Raw genomic sequence first — 16489 nt, 5'->3', positions numbered from 1 at the left:
TCTCCCACTTGCACTAGAGTCAATAATCTAGCCCTCACATCACCATGTGAATTACATTGTAATAAATCTAACACCCATACAGTTCTGGTGTCGATCATGTTTTGGCCGTGGAAGAGGTTTAGTCAGCGGGTCTGCTACATTCAGATCCGTGTGCACCTTGCATATATTTACGTCCTCCTCCTCGACGTAGTCGCGGATGAGGTTGAAGCGTCGTTTGATGTGTCTGGTCTTCTTGTGAAACCGTGGTTCCTTTGCTAAGGCAATGGCACCCGTGTTGTCACAGAACAAGGTTATTGGATCCAGTGCACTTGGCACCACTCCAAGATCCGTCATGAACTGCTTCATCCAAACACCCTCCTTAGCCGCCTCCGAGGCAGCCATGTACTCTGCTTCACATGTAGAATCTGCTACGACGCTTTGCTTGGAACTGCATCAGCTTACTGCACCCCCATTAAGAATAAATACGTATCCGGTTTGCGACTTAGAGTCGTCCGGATCTGTGTCAAAGCTTGCATCGACGTAACCTTTTATGGCGATCTCTTCGTCACCTCCATACACGAGAAACATCTCCTTAGTCCTTTTCAGGTACTTCAGGATATTCTTGACCGCTGTCCAGTGATCCACTCCTGGATTACTATGGAACCTACCTGCCATACATATGGCCAGGCTAACATCCGGTCTAGTGCATAGCATCGCATACATGATAGAACCTATGGCTGAAGCATAGGGGACGGAGCGCATATGCTCTCTATCTTCATCAGTTGCTGGGCACTGAGTTTTACTCAATCTCATACCTTGTAAAACTGGCAAGAACCCTTTCTTGGACTGTTCCATTTTGAACCTCTTCAAAACTTTATCAAGGTATGTGCTTTGTGAAAGTCCTATCAGGCGTTTTGATCTATCCCTATAGATCTTAATGCCTAGAATGTAAGGAGCTTCTCCTAGGTCCTTCATAGAGAAACTTTTATTCAAGTAACCTTTTATGCTCTCCAAAAGCTCTACGTTGTTTCCAATCAGTAATATGTCATCCACATATAATATTAGAAACGCCACAGAGCTCCCACTCACTTTCTTGTAGATACAAGGTTCTCCAACCACTTGTACAAACCCAAATGCTTTGATCACCTCATCAAAGCGTTTGTTCCAACTCTGAGATGCTTGCACCAGTCCATAAATGGATCGCTGGAGCTTGCACACCTTGTCAGCATTTTTAGGATCGACAAAACCTTCGGGTTGCATCATATACAACTCTTCCTTAAGGAAACCGTTAAGGAACGCTGTTTTGACATCCATCTGCCAGATTTCATAATTGAAAAATGCAGCTATTGCTAACATAATTCTGACGGACTTAAGCATCGCTACGGGTGAGAAAGTCTCATCGTAGTCAACTCCTGGAACTTGTGAAAAACCCTTTGCCACAAGTCGAGCTTTATAAACGGTCACATTACCGTCAGCATCCGTCTTCTTCTTAAAGATCCATTTGTTCTGAATAGCCTTGCGGCCCTCAGGTAGTATCTCCAAAGTCCACACTTTGTTCTCATACATGGATCCTATCTCGGATTTCATGGCTTCTAGCCATTTGTTGGAATCTGGGCCCACCATTGCTTCTTCATAATTTGCAGGTTCATTGTTGTCTAACAACATGATTGATAATACGGGATTACCGTACCACTCTGGAACAGCGCGTGATCTCGTCGACCTGCGTGGTTCAATAGCAACTTGAACTGGAGTTTCATGATCATCATCATTAACTTCCTCCTCAACCGGCGTCGCAACGACAGAGGTTTCCCCTTGCCCTGCGCCACCATCCAGAGGGATAAGAGGTTCGACAACCTCGTCAAGTTCTATCTTCCTCCCACTCAATTCTCTCGAGAGAAACTCCTTCTCGAGAAAAGCTCCGTTTTTAGCAACAAACACTTTGCCCTCGGATTTGAGATAGAAGGTGTACCCAACTGTCTCTTTTGGGTAACCTATGAAGACGCACTTTTCCGCTTTGGGTTCCAGCTTTTCAGGCTGAAGCTTTTTGACATACGCATCACATCCCCAAACTTTAAGAAACGACAACTTTGGCCTTTTGCCATACCACAGCTCGTATGGTGTCGTCTCAACGGATTTTGATGGTGCCCTATTTAAAGTGAATGCAGCTGTTTCTAATGCATAACCCCAAAATGATAACGGAAAATCAGTAAGAGACATCATAGATCGCACCATCTCTAACAAAGTACGATTACGACGTTCGGACACACCATTACGCTTTGGTGTACCAGGCGGTGTTAACTGCGAAACAATTCCACATTGTCTTAAGTGAGCACCAAACTCGAAACTCAGATATTCACCCCCACGATCAGACCGTAGGAACTTGATCTTCTTGTTACGATGATTTTCCACTTCACTCTGAAATTGCTTGAACTTTTCAAATGTTTCAGACTTGTGTTTCATCAAGTAGACATAACCATATCTACTTAAATCGTCAGTGAAGGTGAGCAAATAACGATATCCGCCGCGTGCCTCTACGCTCATTGGACCACACACATAGGTATGTATGATTTCCAACAAGTCACTTGCACGCTCCATTGTTCCGGAGAACGGAGTCTTAGTCATCTTGCCCATGAGGCATGGTTCGCACGTGTCAAGTGAATCAAAGTCAAGTGACTCCAAAAGTCCATCAGCATGGAGTTTCTTCATGCGCTTTACACCAATATGACCTAAACGGCAGTGCCACAAAAATATGGCGCTATCATTGTTTACTCTAACTCTTTTGGTCTCAGTGTTATGTATATGCGTATCGCTATCAAGATTCAATATGAACAATCCTCTCACATTCGGTGCATGACCATAAAAGATGTTACTCATAGAAATAGAACAACCATTATTCTCAGACTTAAAAGAGTAACCGTCTCGCAATAAACAAGATCCAGATATAATGTTCATGCTCAACGCAGGCACTAAATAACAATGATTTAAGTTCATCACTAATCCCGATGGTAGCTGAAGTGACACTGTGCCGACGGCGATTGCATCAACCTTGGAACCATTTCCTACGCGCATCATCACTTCGTCTTTCGCCAGCCTTCGTCTATTCCGCAGTTCCTGTTTCGAGTTGCAAATGTGACCAACAGAACCGATATCGAATACCCAGGCACTACTACGAGAGCCGGTTAAGTACACATCAATAACATGTATATCAAATATACCTGATTTTTCTTTGCCCGCCTTCTTATCTGCCAGATACTTGGGGCAAATGCGCTTCGAGTGACCCATACCCTTGCAATAGAAGCACTCTGTTTCAGGCTTAGGTCCAGCCTTGGGTTTCTTCGGCGGATTGGCAACAGGCTTGCCGCTCTTCTTCGAATTGCCCTTCTTGCCTTTGCCGTTTCTCTTGAAACTAGTGGTCTTGCTCACCATCAACACTTGATGCTCTTTACGGAGTTCAGACTCTGCGACTTTCAGCATCGCAAACAACTCGCCGGGAGACTTGTTCATCCCTTGCATGTTGTAGTTCAACACAAAGCCTTTATAGCTTGGCGGCAGTGATTGAAGGATTCTGTCAGTGATAGCTTCTTGCGGGAGTTCAATCCCCAGTTCAGCTAGACGGTTTGAGTACCCAGACATTTTGAGCACATGTTCACTGACAGACGAGTTTTCCTCCATCTTGCAAGCATAGAATTTATCGGAGGTCTCATACCTCTCGATCCGGGCGTTCTTCTGAAAGATAAACTCCAACTCCTGGAACATCTCAAATGCTCCATGACGCTCAAAGCGACGTTGAAGTCCCGGTTCTAAGCCATACAAGACTGCACATTGAATTATTGAGTAGTCCTCCTTACGTGCTAACCAAGCGTTCTTAACATCCTGATCAGCCGTAGCGGGTGGTTCATCTCCTAGCGCAGCATTAAGGACATAATCCTTCTTCCCAGCTTGTAAGATTAGCTTAAGATTACGAGCCCAGTCTACAAAGTTGCTTCCATCATCTTTCAACTTAGCTTTCTCTAGGAACGTATTAAAATTCAGGATGACTGGCGCGTGAGCCATTATCTACAACACAAATATATTCAAAGTGGACTTATACTATGTTCAAGATAATTAGAGTTCAACTTAATAAAATTATATGCTAAACTCCCACTCAAAAAGTACATCTCTCTAGTCATTTGAGTGGTTCATGATCCACTTACACTATCCCAAGTCCGATCATCACGTGAGTCGAGAGTAGTTTCAGTGGTAAGCATCCCTATGCTAATCATATCAACTATATGATTCATGATCGACCTTTCGGTCTCATGTGTTCCGAGGCCATGTATGCACATGCTAGGCTTGTCAAGCTTAACCCGAGTGTTCCGCGTGCGCAACTGTTTTGCACCCGTTGTATGTGAACGTTGAGTCTATCACATCCGATCATCACGTGGTGTCTCGAAATGACGAACTGTAGCAACGGTGCACAGTCGGGGAGAACACAATTTCGTCTTGAAATTTTAGTGAGAGATCACCTCATAATGCTACCGTCGTTCTAAGCAAAATAAGGTGCATAAAAGGATTAACATCACATGCAATTCATAAGTGACATGATATGGCCATCATCACGTGCTTCTTGATCTCCATCACCAAAGCACCGGCACGATCTTCTTGTCACCGGCGCCACACCATGATCATCCATCAACGTGTTGCCATCGGGGTTGTCGTGCTACTTATGCTATTACTACTAAAGCTACATCCTAGAAAAATAGTAAACGCATCTGCAAGCACAAACGTTAGTATAAAGACAACCCTATGGCTCCTGCCGGTTGCCGTACCATCGACGTGCAAGTCGATATTTCTATTACAACATGATCATCTCATACATCCAATATATCACATCACATAGTTGGCCATATCACATCACAATCATACCCTGCAAAAACAAGTTAGACGTCCTCTAATTTTGTTGTTGCATGTTTTACGTGGTGACCAAGGGTATCTAGTAGGATCGCATCTTACTTACGCAAACACCACAACGGAGATATATGAGTTGCTATTTAACCTCATCCAAGGACCTCCTCGGTCAAATCCGATTCAACTAAAGTTGGAGAAATCGACACTTGCCAGTCATCTTTGAGCAAAGGGGGTTACTCGTAACGATGAAACCAGTCTCTCGTAAGCGTACGAGTAATGTCGGTCCAAGCCGCTTCAATCCAACAATACCGCGGAATCAAGAAAAGACTAAGGAGCGCAGCAAAACGCACATCACCGCCCACAAAAACTTTTGTGTTCTACTCGAGAAGACATCTACGCATGAACCTAGCTCATGATGCCACTGTTGAGGAACGTCGCATGGGAAACAAAAATTTTCCTACGCGCACGAAGACCTATCATGGTGATGTCCATCTACGAGAGGGGATGAGTGATCTACGTACCCTTGTAGATCGTACAGCAGAAGCGTTAGAGAACGCGGTTGATGTAGTGGAACGTCCTCACGTCCCTCGATCCGCCCCGCGAACAATCCCGCGATCAGTCCCACGATCTAGTACCGAACGGACGGCACCTCCGCGTTCAGCACACGTACAGCTCGACGATGATCTCGGCCTTCTTGATCCAGCAAGAGAGACGGAGAGGTAGAAGAGTTCTCCGGCAGCGTGACGGCGCTCCGGAGGTTGGTGATGACCTTGTCTCAGCAGGGCTCCGCCCGAGCTCCGCAGAAACGCGATCTAGAGGAAAAACTATGGAGGTATGTGGTCGGGCAGCCGTGAGAAAGTCGTCTCAAATCAGCCCTAATTGCTCCATATATATAGGAGGAGGGAGGGGGGGGGCCTTGCCTTGGGGTCCAAGGACCCCCAAGGAGTCGGCCGAGCCAAGGGGGGGAGGACTCCCCCCCAAACCGAGTTGGACTTGGTTTGGTGGGAGGAGTCCCCCTCCCTTCCCACCTCCTTCCTTTTTTTTTCTTTCCTCTTGATTTTTCTTCTCTTGGAGCATTGGGCACTTGTGGGCTGTCCCACCAGCCCACTAAAGGCTGGTGTGGCTCCCCCAATGCCTATGGGCTTCCCCGGGGTGGGTTGCCCCCCCCCCCGGTGAACTCCCGGAACCCATTCGTCATTCCCGGTACATTCCGGGTAACTCCGAAAACCTTCCGGTAATCAAATGAGGTCATCCTATATATCAATCTTCGTTTCCGGACCATTCCGGAAAACCTCGTGACGTCCGTGATCTCATCTGGGACTCCGAACAACATTCGGTAACCAACCATATAACTCAAATACGCATAAAACAACATCGAACCTTAAGTGTGCAGACCCTGCGGGTTCGAGAACTATGTAAACATGACCCTAGAGACTCCTCGGTCAATATCCAATAGCGGGACCTGGATGCCCATATTGGATCCTACATATTCTACGAAGATCTTATCGTTTGAACCTCAGTGCCAAGGATTCGTATAATCCCGTATGTCATTCCCTTTGTCCTTCGGTATGTTACTTGCCCGAGATTCGATCGTCAGTATCCGCATACCTATTTCAATCTCGTTTACCGGCAAGTCTCTTTACTCGTTCCGTAATACAAGATCCCGCAACTTACACTAAGTTACATTGCTTGCAAGGCTTGTGTGTGATGTTGTATTACCGAGTGGGCCCCGAGATACCTCTCCGTCATACGGAGTGACAAATCCCAGTCTTGATCCATACTAACTCAACTAACACCTTCGGAAATACCTGTAGAGCATCTTTATAGTCACCCAGTTACGTTGCGACGTTTGATACACACAAAGCATTCCTCCGGTGTCAGTGAGTCATATGATCTCATGGTCATAGGAATAAATACTTGACACGCAGAAAACAGTAGCAACAAAATGACACGATCAACATGCTACGTCTATTAGTTTGGGTCTAGTCCATCACGTGATTCTCCCAATGACGTGATCCAGTTATCAAGCAACAACACCTTGTTCATAATCAGAAGACACTGACTATCATTGATCAACTGACTAGCCAACTAGAGGCATGCTAGGGACGGTGTTTTGTCTATGTATCCACACATGTAAATGAGTCTTCATTCAATACAATTATAGCATGGATAATAAACTATTATCTTGATACAGGAATTATAATAATAACTATACTTTTATTATTGCCTCTAGGGCATAATTCCAACAGTCTCCCACTTGCACTAGAGTCAATAATCTAGCCCTCACATCACCATGTGAATTACATTGTAATAAATCTAACACCCATACAGTTCTGGTGTCGATCATGTTTTGGCCGTGGAAGAGGTTTAGTCAGCGGGTCTGCTACATTCAGATCCGTGTCCACCTTGCATATATTTACGTCCTCCTCCTCGACGTAGTCGCGGATGAGGTTGAAGCGTCGTTTGATGTGTCTGGTCTTCTTGTGAAATCGTGGTTCCTTTGCTAAGGCAATGGCACCCGTGTTGTCACAGAACAAGGTTATTGGATCCAGTGCACTTGGCACCACTCCAGGATCCGTCATGAACTGCTTCATCCAGACACCCTCCTTAGCCGCCTCCGAGGCAGCCATGTACTCTGCTTCACATGTAGAATCTTTCATGGCAGTTTCTTTCCCGTAATCTAGCGAGGAACATGTGTATTGTGTCATTGAGGAGATAGACGGCTGGAAATAATATGAACAATTTTTTGGCACTTCCACCAAATACATCAATCAGTTTGAAGCAAGGAAAGGGCTATCATGCCGAAAACTTGCATAGTGCTAATGGTAAGTGCAACAACCTAGGTCCATATAGCCTGACAAACCTGTGTAAGAGAATAAATTAGTAACATGCAAGTATATTTATTACTAACAGTTACGAATATTCCTCATTTCCTCTAGTGTACATGCCTGCACCTGCAGTTTACAACCCTAAATAATAGTCTACTGCATCTGTACTTATCAGTTTTTGTTACAAATAAACATGTACTGCAGTCTCTTTAGTTTACAAAAATATTGGATCCCTATTTCAGTGGATGCAGCAAACGCAAGTGTTTGTGCCTTAGTAAAAGATCAATCTCGTCCTTGGCCATGTGTTTGCTGATGAGGTTCAAGCCGTGTTGTTTATAGGGCATGCCTATTGGCCACACATGTCTTTCTCCCATGGCCCAGTTTGACCGTTTGAAACCTCTGCATTATCCACCACGGTCCTTTGTCAGCATCATCTTTTATCTCTTCATCGACGAACTTTCTGTTTCTAGTGTCGGGGCTCAATTTTTGTTATGTCGACTAAGGAGAGAATACACCACACTGAGCGATGGTTTGGTGGCATAAATTACCATTGCTATGTATATGACCTGCAGGTGGCAGCATCTAGTCGAGAAAAACAGGAATCAAACAAATGTAAGATATATTAACCGAGCAATCTCTCTTCTCGAGGAGTCTCACAAGATATGTATTCACCTGAAACAAACATCAGTTTTTAAATATGATTTTGAGAAACTTAGGTAATCTTGTCTCTAATTACCTTAAGAAATATCAACAATAATACGATAGGAAATGAGGCATACTAACTGTTATTTCTCACTCATGAACAAATTGCTCAATCTGCAGCTAAAGGATGAATAACAAATAATCTATGGATATGCCTACACTTTATATGCGTTTAAGCATAATGAGTATATATTCCAGACATGCAAGAATAATAAGAACATATTCAACGACACATACCATATACAGATTGTATGACAACAATCATATCTTTCACACCTCAACCAAGAAATAGCCCTCTACTGAAAGATTATTTGATATACAAAAAGGAGAAAAATATTCGCAACCGATCTCCATGCCCCCTCCATAGATTCAAAAAGAAAAAGAAAAGAAATCATATCAACATATAGTTTTGCTAAAGATGAGAAATTAGTCGAAAACCTCATGCAAGATAGGCATCAATGTCTTTCTTTATGAAAAGGCCATCGAAGAAAATATCGATTAACGTTAGGAGAAGGGGTTACAGCCTTGAAGGTTATCCAGAAACCCTTGGCAGCATCCTTGACATAGTTGCTTAATTACTTTAAACCTGACCTTGATGCCTCCCGCACTGACGACCACATGTACAGGTAGAACCACAAGAATCTTTTCTCTTTCAGTCTGAGAGTTGGCTGGGCATATAACTGAGATCAGGGGCATAGAGCTTCTGAGTATAGGTTTCCACATGTACAGGTTTCCCATGTGCGGGTGTTATCACCTTTGTGCGCCTGCATCCGAGGATGACAGATAAGCCGCCAGGTTTGTGTACTTTCAGATCTGGCGGGGAGATCAATCAAGTGTTGAGCCTGTATACTTCCGTATCTTGACTGAAGATCACCGCCAAGAGCAGCGTGAAGATGGTTGACGGCGTGGATTTCACTGGATTCGGCAAGATGCCTGAAGGTCACCGGCAAGAACAGCGCGAGGATAGCCGGCGACGTGGGATTTGATGGCATGAGTATCACTCGAGCAGGAGAGTATCGTGTGGCGGCGAATGAGAGATTAGTAGAAAGTTTTTCTTTTCTTTTCCAATGATTAGGGATAGGGCAGTTTTTCAGGGCAGGTTTATGAATAACTCAGAGATTTAATGGTCGTGACTTGTAGGTATTGTTCTTTTTTCCGAGGATATGTACGTATTGTTCAATGTTTAATCTTTATAACTATTGTTCAATGGTTTTCAATCTGAGTCGTTCTAGTTTCGACCCATAAAATTGACGGTTGTGATTTTTTTCTTTTTCTTCAATTAATTAGATTAAATCTGGCCGTTATAACTCGGTCCCATCAAGATTAACGGCTCCTATTTACTAATTAACGTGGTAATTTCTAGGGAGTCTTTAATTAGTATAAGATAAGAGTATAGAGTATAGATTGTGGTCGTCCTAATTTGATGTACTAGTGTTGGACCTTTCCTATGTGACTCCTGACTAGTATGATCAGACATGATCAGTACGTTAGTTATGTGCAGCTTCCGTATGCTTAATGTTGGTAAAATTTGCTGCAGTTTTATATCAAGCTCGTTCCTGCATTTTTATTTTCGGCTACTGAATTTTCGCTCCTGGCTAATCGACAGAGAGGGAAATATTCTGTGGTGCACAACTCGCTGCTCAACTAAAACATTTGTTTAGTTTTGCCATCTCGAATTGTTACTTGTTGTTCCGTAGCTGAATTCGGAAGGAGTAAAAGCAATCTGTATTTGTGTTATCTCTTGTCTCAAATTCAGAGCTTGAAACTTAAGTTTGTGATTCACCAGTTTCTGGCCTTGGAGCCGGGGAAATACACTTGACTTACTTTTGTACTATAGTATATAAATTTTCAATAAAAAAACCAACATTGACTTTACAGCGAAAAAGACAAAAAACATTTGTTACTAGTCGTCAACCCGTGTATCCACTAGTAGAAAAAGGCTGATTTGTTCTAGTTTCAGAGACCCATTAGCCCCGGTTTTTGAACCGAGACTAAAGGGTCGGGACTAAAGGCCCAAACCTTTAGTCCCGGTTGGCTTATGGACCGGGCCTAAAGAAGCTTCACGTGGCCGCTGCGGGGAGCCTAGGCAGGAGGAACTTTAGTCCCGGTAAGTCACACCAACCGGGACCAAATTGGGGGGGGGGGGTTGGAGGGTTAATTTAGTGGTTTCATATTGTGTTAGCTAGTTAATAGAGAGAAGTGTCCTCTCTCTCTCCGTGCTTGGTCGAACAACAAGTTTTCGTACATCTATCCTACGCTATTACATATATACAATATAACATCTTTTATAATTAATCCAAAACATCATCTAATAAGATCCAATGACAAATCCACATGGCATTCTTCGTCTTTAGGTATGACGTGATCAAGAAAGAATCCCGTCAATTCCTCTTGAATTGCTCGTATGCGATCATATGGTACGAGTTCATCCCGCATCTCCGAGATCTAATTTAAAGAAGGGGTCAATACATGCATATATATATGAATAAAACTCAATAGAATTGTGAATAATATTTACGTACTTGCAATTGTTTCTCAGAGAAGACCCGCTCAGAGATCGAGTGGCGAATGAACTTGCATACGTAGTATGCACATAAAACACTGTCTTCTTTCTGGTACATACACTTTACAAGAATAGAGTTCAATTAATTGATAAGCAAGCATGGTAATGATATATTGATAAAATTTTGAATCAATTAGAGATGCGCGGAACTAGATAGTACTACTTACTTTGGGGTGCGTAAATCGCAACTCTTTGTTTATACCGAAAACCTTATTGGCGAACTTCGTCCAAACCCTAACAGGCAAAGAAAAATGATTACTTGATATCAGGAAATTAACGAAAGTTGCATGCCGATATGGTCTCGATATATTGACTGAACTTACTTCTTGAGCATTGCAGTAATGTCCTCATAATCCTCTTTGACTTTACGTCTCGAGTCTAATACATTTACTAATGCCCTGCCAACATCAATGGATAGCAGAATAAAGTGGTCTCTGCACACGCATATATAACTCATCAATTACATTACTTAATTAACCTCGAGTAAGCGAAGCCGAGTTTACAAATAAGACAACAACACTCACTTGAAGTTGTAAGGAAAGATTATTTCCTCTTTTTTTATGTATAAGGAACGAGTTTAGCAAGTTCTCCTCGGTCTCTTTGATTGAGATTCGTATCGTCAATTCATTTAAGACATCTTGGCTAATGAACCCAACGTCGACGATTCCTGTTTTTTTAATTCGACGATCTTCAATCTGCATAATATATATAGTGAGGATAACTAATATATACATGCAATGAACGAGTTGAGCTAGAGACTTAACTATAGAAGTAATACTTACAGACAGTAGGAAGCCATGAGTTGTTTGTCAAGGGCCAGTTGATTGTATAACTGAAATAACTCCTCAAATTGAATAGTAATCACGGGAAGTCCAATGAATTCGTGCTCTCGTTTCACTGCCACATACATAGCGTTTTTCCTGGACTCCCTGCAGGTTTTCATATACCACTCATGCAATCTGTGCATCATCGTTGTTAGGGCAGGATGACCAGGTTTGATGAGAGGCTTCCCATGCACGTATTTATATTATTCTTTTGTTACATCGCCCCCCAAGTAATCATCATGATTGGTACTAGGCACCATCTCCGAATGATTAGCGACGACGATATCGAGCTCGGGAATTGTTTTCTCACTTCTTCGTTCTGCTAACCTTGCATCACTAGAAGTAGTTCCCGACCGCACCGCTTGTGCATATGTCTTTTTAAGAATGCGGTCATAGTTGGAATCCGACAGAGGCGCAGGTGGTCGCTGCAGTTGATTGATAGTGCGCTCCACTTTCACCGGATCTAGCTTCTCCTTCGGAGGTGGAGTTTTCTTTGCAAAATGGGCCCTCAATTTGGCACGACATATGTCCTCGTTTTCCTCCTTGGTCCTCTCATATGGTAACTTTTCCAGAGCTTGATAGATGGACCGTATTTCCCGCCTCTGCTTGTACTGCTAGCCGCCGGAGAGAACGAGGTGTATCTCTTCTGCTTGAGAGAAGGAGGCGGACTGCTCTGACGCGTCGACGAGGCGAAGGAGGAGGCGAAGTGCCCTCACGCGTCGAAGGAGCTCGAGAAGGAGGCGAAGTGCCCTGATCACTCGCCGGAGGAGGAGGAGGGGGAGGAGGCAGAGTGCCCTGACTCGTGGTCGTCGTCGGAGGAGGCGGAGGCGTCCAGTTTGGAAGCTTGATGAACTCCTTCTGCCATAGACATGTACTCCCCAGAGCACGAACCAACTGAATCTCCCCTTCACCTGTAGGGTGGTCAAGCTCGAGCTGCTCAAATTCCTCCATTACTTGATCCATCATCACAACAGCATAGCCATGTGGAATCGGAAGGCAGTGAAAAGTTTCGTTGGGTTGAGGAGGTATCTTATTGCTAATGATAGGTAATCATATCTTGATGTCATCCATGTAGGCTCATGGAATGTCCACGCGTGCACACTTCATTATTGAATTATTGTACTACAAAATTAATCTCAACACTGTTTTATAGATGCATGATATAGATTGAAGCATTTTGTGATGTCAACAATGTGAGCTCACTAGATGTGCACATGTAACAACTCCAATTGACAACTGGTGTGCTGGCTAACTAACTCATTCTTAAGGAATTTGGCATGCTATATCTCGTCTTTGGCATTCACACTTCGCCTTGTTTTAGTACTTACTAAAACCTAGCTAGCATGCAATTGTTAACCATGCTAGGTAGTGGATTGTTCATGCGCTTGACTATATATAGGGTGCTCCTCTCTGCATGGTGTCCATAAGTCCCTCATACTCCATATATATATACATTTGTACTACTACCACCACTTCAACTTTCATTTGTGTTGAACTAGCTTCATCATGGTACACACTTACACACACTCATGCACATTATTCTTACTTCCAATTTTCCATTACATGCATGTATGTATACATTCCATACTTTGTGTGATTTTACATCTGTGTGATGATGCTTGCAGAGCAAGCCTGTGAAGATTGGTCTATGGGGTGGAGTCGGAGGCCAGCCTCGTGACGTCAGACACGCTCCCCACCGACTAACCCGGGTGGAAATTTCCGGTGCAGACGCAATCCACTCCATCAAGTTTACATATGAGGATCATGCAGGGGATCAGCATGTAGATGGTGTATGGGGAGCTCCTAGTGGGAACAAGCACACGGTGTGTGAATCAACTTAACCTTATAAAATACCTAATATATACAATTTATATATGTAAGTAACCCTTATCGCCATATGAAGTCCTAACTGTAAATTATAAAAATGCTTGATTGTTGTTTTACACAGTTGGACCTTGAAGACACGGAATATGTGACTGAAATTTCAGGAACCTATGGTAGATGGGGTAGTGTGTCGTCAATAGTGACGTCTCTCAAATTTGTTACAAACAATGGACAGACTATAGAATGTGGTATTGCTGGTTCCGGGGGTTCCTTTCATGTCCCAGTGACTCATGGCGGCCAGATCACCGGTTTCTTTGGACGTGTTGGGGATCTAATTGATGCCATTGGAATCTATGTTCTTCCATGATCCATCATCATCCATCGAGTTACTTCCGCTATAAGGAGTAGCCCGTGAGGCCTACATGCTACTACTATTATTGTGTGTTGTTGAAATAAATCTGGGACACCTTTGTTAGCTGGCAGAATTATTATATATGCCTGCCATGCCATGATATGCCATGTCTTGAATCCCTCCCAAGTAAGGGAATGTACGAGTATGTCATTTGTGTGAAAATCTATGTCGCTTGTAATATCTAGTGCTAATAAGCACGACTTATGAATAAGTAACCACATCTCCTATAGTTGTTCTCAAGAGAATATTGTTTTTTGTCTTGTGAAAAAGATCCATCTGACTTTCACATTGTATTTACAGTTAAAACAAATACTTCTATATATGATATAAAATATAATAATTGGGCACAGGATTCTTCCAAGAAAGAAATTTGATTTCTCTCGGCTATTCAAGTCCTAAAAGACATACTTAATGGATATGTTGGATGTTTGTCTTTTCCAAACTTTTACAAATAAACTCGTCCTGAGTGTACCACTAAAGAATCATAAAAATATTTTCGTGCGTACTTTTTATTTTGACATTGCATATGCATGTAATTTGTTTTCTCGCACGTATGTTAAAGAGAAACTAACTGATGGTTGTGTATCATGAAGTTAAGGAATCATGCATTCAGTCATGAGTGTTTACTGTTGGGACTCATGAATCATATGTTTTGACCTTTTTCTATGGATGATAACGAGAGATGTATTTTTTAAGGTCATCAGTGTCAACCCTTGCATGTCCACCCTTAATGTCCTACTAGTAAACTAATGTTTTGTAGTACAACACCGACCTCTTATACTGGTAATCAATCACTACTTACATTTCAACTTCTCTGGATGCAACTCATTGCGGTCACATTGAATACTAATGGTATTATCGTTTGCAAAATGTGCGATCCTTTTAGTGAATCGCCATATTGGGATTAATTAGCCTATTAGACTATTGCACACGGGTAACTAACATGACCGTCCGTAATAACAGTTACGGTATTCTTCGAGTCCTTCCACACATAAAAATTATTCCGGACATCGAAATCCAAATATTTGATGCCCCGCCCCCTACAAATTAGGGCAAAAGGAAAAAAAGTCATTTTTTCAAAAGAATGTACAGAATACATGGCATAGACGAATGGGGATATTTCGATCATATGTGTATGGAAATCCACAAAACCGAATGGGCACGCAAACTGGAATAACAGAAGTATGGTACTTTTTAGTTCGACATATCTTATTGCTAATGAGAGGTAATCATATCTTGTTGTCATGCGTGGGGCTCATAGAATGTCCATTCGTGCACACATCATTATTGAATTGTAGTCCTACAAAATTTATCTCAACATTTTTTTATACATGCACGATATAGATAGAAACATTTTGTCATGTAAACAATGTGAGCTCACTAGATGTCCACGTGTAACAACTGCAATTGTCAACCGGTGTACTGGCTAACTAACCCACCCTTAGAGAGTTTGGCATGCTATATCTCGTCTTTGGAATGCACACTTCACCTTGTGTTATTATTTACTAAAACTAGCTAGCATGCAATTGTTAACCACATCCCCTGAGTTGTTCTCTAGGGAATCCTATTTTTGTCTTGTGAAAAAGGTCCATTTTTTACGTTTTACAACAAAAACTTCTTTATGTGATATAAAGTATAAGAAATGGGCACTGGATTCTTCAAATAAAGAAATTCATTTTTTTCTTGGCTAGGTAGATTCTAGAGCCGAAAGACGGACTTACTGGATATGTTGGATATTTGTCTTGTCCAAAGTTTTGCAAATAAACTCGTCCCGAGTGTACCACTAAAAAATCATGAAAATATTTTTTTGCGTACTTTTTTGTTTTGTCATTGCATATGCATGTAAATTGTTTTCACGCATCGTATGTTAAAGACAAACTAACATATGGTTGTGTTTCATGAAGTTAAGGGCTCGTGCATTCAGTCATGATTCTTTACTGTTGGAACTCGTGAATAATATATTCCCTTTCCAACTGCACGTACATACCATCTATAAGATGCTCATGATTTGACATGTCTTTCGGATGCAAGATCGGTAAGATGACCCATCCAGGATGTTCATTGTGCGGGTTGTGTAAAATAGTACAAACGATACCGTCACGGGTGTATGCCTAGAGAATATGTTTTTTCATGTAATCGTTTTGACTGTGGTTAGATTTGAATTTTAATTTTTTTTCTTTCAAATATGCCACACCGAGACAAAATGATTTGCATTTTTGTGAGATCCGCATTAAGATTGAGAACACTTTCATTCAAGTTGTAGTGTTGACTATTGGGAATAATCAATCGGTTAGATTTTTGTGTGATAATATATGTCCTTTATAAGAAGCATTCTATGAGGAAAAATAGACTGCGGATAGGAGGCTTTCGGGTGTAAAATGGGATTTTAATACTTCTCGTAGCTTTATAACCATACGTATGTACCATCTGTCGGCAATAATATATTATTGATGTGCCCTTGCTTTCGCAT

At 42.3% G+C, this 16489-nt stretch overlaps 1 long non-coding RNA gene across 1 annotated transcript; it reads left to right on the top strand.

Annotated features, from left to right (window-relative positions):
- The first annotated feature begins 13186 nt into the window (after nt 1-13186).
- LOC123397759 lies at nt 13187-14246 on the top strand. Its single transcript, XR_006610022.1, has 3 exons — nt 13187-13292; nt 13409-13606; nt 13732-14246. It is a non-coding gene; the product is annotated as an uncharacterized LOC123397759 (long non-coding RNA).
- Nucleotides 14247-16489: the final 2243 nt, after the last annotated feature.

Source organism: Hordeum vulgare, chromosome 5H (assembly GCF_904849725.1).
Source record: "Hordeum vulgare subsp. vulgare chromosome 5H, MorexV3_pseudomolecules_assembly, whole genome shotgun sequence".
In the NCBI taxonomy this organism is placed as follows: domain Eukaryota; kingdom Viridiplantae; phylum Streptophyta; class Magnoliopsida; order Poales; family Poaceae; genus Hordeum; species Hordeum vulgare.
Note: the sequence above shows the minus strand (reverse complement) of the source record. Positions and strands in the feature narration are given on the sequence as shown.